This window comes from Aulonocara sp. 'chitande type north' Nkhata Bay, linkage group LG1 (genome assembly GCF_057382095.1).
Source record: "Aulonocara sp. 'chitande type north' Nkhata Bay isolate Kocher_YH1m ecotype deep benthic linkage group LG1, A_spYH_male_GT1.1, whole genome shotgun sequence".
Taxonomy (NCBI): domain Eukaryota; kingdom Metazoa; phylum Chordata; class Actinopteri; order Cichliformes; family Cichlidae; genus Aulonocara; species Aulonocara sp. 'chitande type north' Nkhata Bay.
In genome coordinates, this window is record NC_141344.1 from 9,623,145 (window position 1) to 9,629,409 (window position 6,265).

A 6,265-nucleotide genomic window follows, 5' to 3' on the forward strand; every position below is an offset into this window, starting at 1 on the left:
TAAAAGAATCACAGTTTTCAAGACAGGGTGTGTCTCCCCCAACACTCTCACCAGAATACAGTGTAATAGCATCCCCAACTCCTAACCCATAAACACCGTTTCTTCACACATCCGCCCAGAAATCCTGTAATAGAAAAACATTAAAACTGTAACCCTGTAGGGAAGAAAATGTAAATGGTAACGCTGCGCAGTTACCTCTGTAAGCAACACAAGACACAAAAATGGCATTTACAGGTTCACTCATCCTCGAATATTTTGTCATCCTTCTACTCCTGTAAAAGAAACCCACATAAATTCATCCACCCTTTTATCCTATCTAGGTGGAGGTGGTTAACCTTGAGTCATGGTCAAGTCTTGTCATCTTTTACCAGTCAGTCCGTTTGTTTTTATTCCCAGTCTTTCATCCATTCATCCGTTCTTTGCTGATAGTGAAACCTGTCGTCGCATCTAGTTTCCACACTCAGCAAAATGACGTCATCTCAAAAAGAAACAAGAACTTGAGTTTGGATTACCTCGCTGAATCCTTTTTTAAACAGGGACTCTCGTTTCTAATTGTCCCCACAAGTGTTTCCTCCAGAACCCATTTCAATGCGGAGAAACTCACTTACAACAATTTTCTCGCCGACGTGTAATGCTTGTAATTTCCGATGTGCAGATCTGCTTAAAGAAAAGATTCACAAACAAAAATCAGTAAATATAAAACAAAATAAAATGAAAAATAACAAAAACAAAATGCAGACGCCCGGGTCTTAGGACTTGTCACTGAATATTCTTCCCATCAATAAAAATACCAACCTAAACCTACACAGAGTCAAATCAACACCACCTCAACCTTTTCATATTCATAAACCTATATGTTTTGCGTTCGTGAAACAAAATTGAACCATTAAGTAAGTTGAGCTCTTGAAATGTTTTAATTCTCTTAATTCTGCCAGTTTATTTCAACACTTATTCAATGACTTTTATTCAACTGCTACTTGGTCACTCGACTTTTACCTGTTCAAATTGCCTAGGGTTCAACAAAGTCTAGATCCCCGTTTTCATGAAACTTGAACGGTGTACGATGATTTACTTACAGTAATTTAGAATCATCACTCAACCTAGCTCTACTACTGGCACTGCGTGACTTTTCTCACACTGGAAACCAGAATTTAGTACAGAACTTTAATGCCTCAGGCAATCGCGTTCAAGGGCTGCCCCCCCTTCTCTTCTTCTTTGTCCGTGTGTTCCTCCTTTATTAAATCTCCATCACAATGACGTGGCGCTCTGAAATAAAACTCACACTGTTAATTCCTCGTTTTCACTCTGCACCACTGCTCAGAGTGTTTTCTTTTCTTTTTAGTGTAGAGTAAACAATTAAGTCGAGGCCTTAAGCCCCAGATATCTCGCACGGGCATCATTTTCATAACCAAACCGCTCCGGACTCTGCTCCCCAGACCACACAAATGCCCTCTGGGCTTATTATTATAGCAAATTCTGTATTTGACTTTGTTGTGTGCAGCATTGAGCCTTTGTCAGTAAAGCATTCTTCATTGCAGCAGCTGGAGCATTGTGTGTCACTTCTTAGTAAATTAAATCAACATTTTGATTTTAGTGCATGGGTATGTATCAGTTTTTACTCCCTCAACAAGTGCATAAGTGTTCATGTGTGTGTTTCCCTTCATTCTAAGTAGGCGCATGCAGAAGTGTGTGTTCGTGTGTTGGTATATGTTTGTGTTCATCACCTTCTTGTTCTGTAGTTTAGGTAAACCAGCGGCCTGACGCATGGCCTAGGGTCCTCCCCTCCTCTTTGGGTCTGTTTATGTTGTCCTTACTTTGCTCCACGGCCTTCTGCAGCTCTGCTGTTCGGCTCTTCTCAGAGGTCAGCATCCTTCTGCTCACCGTCCCTTTTCCTCCGGGCTTAATGCGCGTCTCGTCACAGCTCTGTCAGCTGACGCAGCCTGGGAATTTCCCCCGTGTAGTGAAACGGGCTTTAGGTTTAGTGCTCTCCGTCTCTGCTGCATGAGATCACTCTTTTGCAGCACTGTTGACATCCTCAAGTTGTTGTTGTGAGTCCAGCTGCTGTGGCCTTCAGGGGTCAAAGGGTCAAAGATGGTCGCGGAGAGGGCAACGATGGTAGAGGGGAGGGTAGGAGTCCAGGTCAGCTTCGGCTCTCAGAAAAAACAAAAACAAAACAAAACAGGCGAACAGGAAAATGATGTTGTGTTGGCTGTGCTGTGTTGGCTGTGTTATCCCGAGAGGGGAGAAACAACGAGATCTCGTCTCCCCCCTTTTTTGTTTTTGTTTTTTTTTTTTTTTTTTTCACCATATAATCAACTCATAACCCCTCAAGTTGACAGGACAACACAGGTACGTGTTAAAATTCTTAAGATCCTGTTTAGAAACCTAAAAAGGAATTTCCTATTATTCAGTAGTCATTTGTCTTAAACAATCAACAAAAACATGTCCCAAGTCGACCCTTTTAACCACTAAATTTGTCGTGTCCTCACTTAATCCTCAGACCAGTGTCTTTGTCTTTTGACGTTACGTTGTTGTCCTGCAACCCAAAGCGTTTAATTGTCAGTAATGTATAAACTATATCATTTAAAAACAGGTGTATGTTAAGTGTCGCTACTTTAACCTTGCATGTACGTGCACATGTATGTAAGCTGTTTCTTCATTGCATGTATGGGTGCGTCTGTATATGGGTTACTTTAACTTTTTCTCAAACGAGGCATGTCTCTAACACGCACATGTGTCTGTTCCTCACCCTTCTCATATCTTTCTCTGGTTGTGTGTGGTTTTATTTGTTTCAGTGATTTACCAGGAACATCTTTTCCTTTTCTCCATGTCTTCCGCCAGAGGTTAACACTGGTGAGATTCAGGGACACAGCACCCAGAGCAGTTCAGCGAGAAAAACCCGCCTCAAACTACATTCTCTCTTTTTTGTTTTACCGGGAGGGGTGAGGACAACTCTGGTGTCCAGCCGTGAATTTTAGCCAAAGCTTGGCCTGTCTTCTGCTGCCGTACTCAGGCTTCCAGGTTAAGAAAAAACACCTGTATGAAGACACTAAACATACATTTAGTATTTGTATAAACATAACTGCCTAAATCATTGAACTCTTGAGGAGGGTGTATTTCAGAATCAGAATCAAAATCAAAAACTTTATTGTCATTGTCATGAGACCGACGACATTAAGAATGGTCCCCGATCATTGCATCATCCCTAGTAATATCAAATATAAAAAAACAATAAAATTCAATCAATAAAATAGATAGAATACTTAAAATACTAAGTATTCCCACCGTCATGCTTCAGACCGTGCATAGATTAACACAAGAGTGGCATGGTGGACATTTTTGTAGTATTCAGATGTGTTATTGCAGTTGGATAACAGCTGTGTTTGAGTCTATTAGTCCTTGCTCTGATTGCCCTGTACCGTCTGCCTTAGGGCAACAGTTCGAACAGGGAGTGGCCAGGATGTGAGGTGTCTTTTATGATGTTTTGGGCCTTTTTAAAACAGTGGGCGTTGTTTGACTCTTTACTAACTTTAAAACCCCACCATAACAATTTCTCACTGACAAACTTCTATGCATCCATTTAAACATGCGAAGCCAGCACAAAATCACACACATACCCCTACAGCAAAGCTTTAACATAACCACAATGCAACTCCTCCCTTAAACGGGAGAAATCACCCTGAATCAACCAACTCTATATAAAACGTCAAACAAAGATAAACCACAAACATTTCTACACTTCTGTGTCTTCCACGCAGCACAATAGGCAGAAAAACACCGATTACTCACAGTCTACAACAAAAGAAAAACCTGCTCTTTTCACAACTCTCACAGCTAAAGTCAAAACTCTTACCCAGTGCCTCTGAAATAATAAAAAAATCACCAAATACTCGATTACTCTTTTCACTCGCTCCCTCTCACTCCCTTCTTCCTCATACAGCATACACGCTCGCTCCCGCGGACCCGCTCGGCCCCGCGGGCTCACTCGGCCCCCACCTTTTTCCTCTCACAGAGACAGAGAGAGAGACCCTTTTCCTTTTTTTATTTCTCCAGCACACATACACACACAGAATCCCAACTGAGAGAAAGAGGGAGAGAAGAGAAAAGAGTTGTAGAGAGGAAGTTTTTTAGCAGGAGTTTCAGATCTAACAGATTTATACAACTTATTTACACACACCGGTAATTTATGTTCTATTTATTGATTTTAAAGGAGAATTTGGGCCAGCTGGGTTTCTGCCTCTGTTAGGCACTAACAGCTGGGGCGCTGCTTTAAAGGTGAGTCAGCACTGAAATATCCCTTCAGGTGTTACCAGGCTTCTACCAAACCGGAGTCTGGCGGGTAACCTTGCCTAGAGCTTCCTGATAGGGGTGCTAGTTGGTTGTCACCTTGTTCACACGTCTCATTCACACTTCATACATTACCTGCAGTCACTCATTACCCTCCTTATGTATGTAATAAATGTGTAAAAAAATTCTATGTGTGGTGTATTATTTTAACCAAAAGAGGAACCTAGTTCCTTTAATTGTGTAATCTGTGAACAACGGAGAACCAAACTGTCCTGCCCAGTGTTCCACAGCAAGCATTCAGCGTGTATTTATGTGTGTCCAATATCAAACAGAACATCAAAACATTTAAAACACTAAAATCATCGGGGTTTTAAGAAGAGATCCGTTTTCTCCTATTGATCAAAGGGACCCCTCCTTTGGACTCCAACCAGTACTTCTCCTTTTTAAGTTTTAGAGGATCTTTTCTAATAAAGTCCTCTGGGCCTTCCTAACCCTTCTGTAGTTTAGAGAATATTACTAAAAAATATTCTCAAGGCCTTTAACCTTTTAATTTGTTTAGAAAGGCGTTACTAATAAACCCTTTCAAGGTCCCAGACCTGCACTGAGGTATATATCCGACACCGGAGAGCAACCCGTCGGCTGCAACCGTGGTCAGACCTCAGTTCACTCTTATCTTTATTCACTTATTCACTTATTTCTTATTCACTTATCTCTTATTCACTTGTCTGATTCTCAACAAGCCTTAAGTAAGCCAGACAATTTTGGTTATGAATTACTAGGAGTTTGGACACTAAGTATTTTTATAATGTTCAATATAGCAGAAATAAAAGGTCTGCTTACCTTGTTTTTGTGTGCACACAGCTTTTGTCCAAACTCCGTTCACTCAGACCACGGCCGATTTCCTCCCATCCGTTCCAGTTGACCTGGAGCGCATCCTGTTCCGTGACGCCAATTGAAGGATATAAAAAAAAACAACAACAGCAATAGAATAATATTAAACACAAAGTGAACCCGTCTTCCTTCATTAAATAGGTTCTTTTAGATGTTAAGGAGGAATTGACTTAACCAGGCTGGCGGAGAATGAAGACAACCGGACACCTGCGGCAGATGGGGAATCAGTGAACTTTTATTGAGACAGAGACAACCTCTCAACACAGCTCACATCAGGAGATTCCTAATATTTGCTGTGAGGATGGGTATATATTCTCTAAAACTTACAGGAGGGGGTTGTGAGGAAAGTGCTGCATTAGCAGAAAAACAACTCCATAAAAGGAAATCGGCCTTGGGTGTTCTAGTCTCTTCGCTTGCAGATATCTTTCACCTGCAGGATGAGGCGATCGCTTCTTATCGCTCTCAAGGCCAAAGTCGTGAGCACATTTTTATTACACAGTTGCACAGTAACTTTAAAGCTGAACAATATTTAAAGCTGAATAATGTTTGATCAGATTATATTTTCTTCACAATACAGCAACATACACAACTAATCCAAATTGACTGTCTGGATCATCCTTTACAAAGGAAGAGGAGATAATGCCAGTTTGCATATCATGATGCACTAACAACCTAACTATTCATGAAAATGATCAAAATCCACCCTTAAAACTGTTCATTTTAAGAGGTTTTCCATGCCAACCACAGCTGACAATGAGTCAGTGATGTGGAACTGGTTTGGTGTTTGTCCATCAGATACCCACCAAAGCACATTGTTTTGTACAACATGCAAGCGGGCATTCGTTATTGCCGTATTTGTCGGACTAAGGTGCTCCTAAATCTGGGAGTAATCTGGGTCCAAAATTCCGTTTCTTCATGTCCCAAAGTTAAACGAACACTGCAGCATCACTGGGAGTTAAAAACTGTCTAAATTCTTTCATCTTTGATAAAAATTATCAGTATTGCTGCTTTACCAGGTGTAATAATTAAGTTTAACATCCGGGCATCCATGAAAACAGAATTTATTACATTTAACGGAGTTAGAAGT

At 40.9% G+C, this 6,265-nt stretch overlaps 1 long non-coding RNA gene across 1 annotated transcript; it reads right to left on the reverse strand.

The window, feature by feature from the left end:
• Window positions 1-1,325: 1,325 nt before the first annotated feature.
• On the reverse strand, window positions 1,326-5,741 carry LOC147338677 (uncharacterized). Its single transcript, XR_015124822.1, has 2 exons — window positions 5,354-5,741; window positions 1,326-5,222 (listed from the first exon to the last, which is right to left on the reverse strand). It is a non-coding gene; the product is annotated as an uncharacterized LOC147338677 (long non-coding RNA).
• Between the last annotated feature and the right edge of the window lie 524 nt (window positions 5,742-6,265).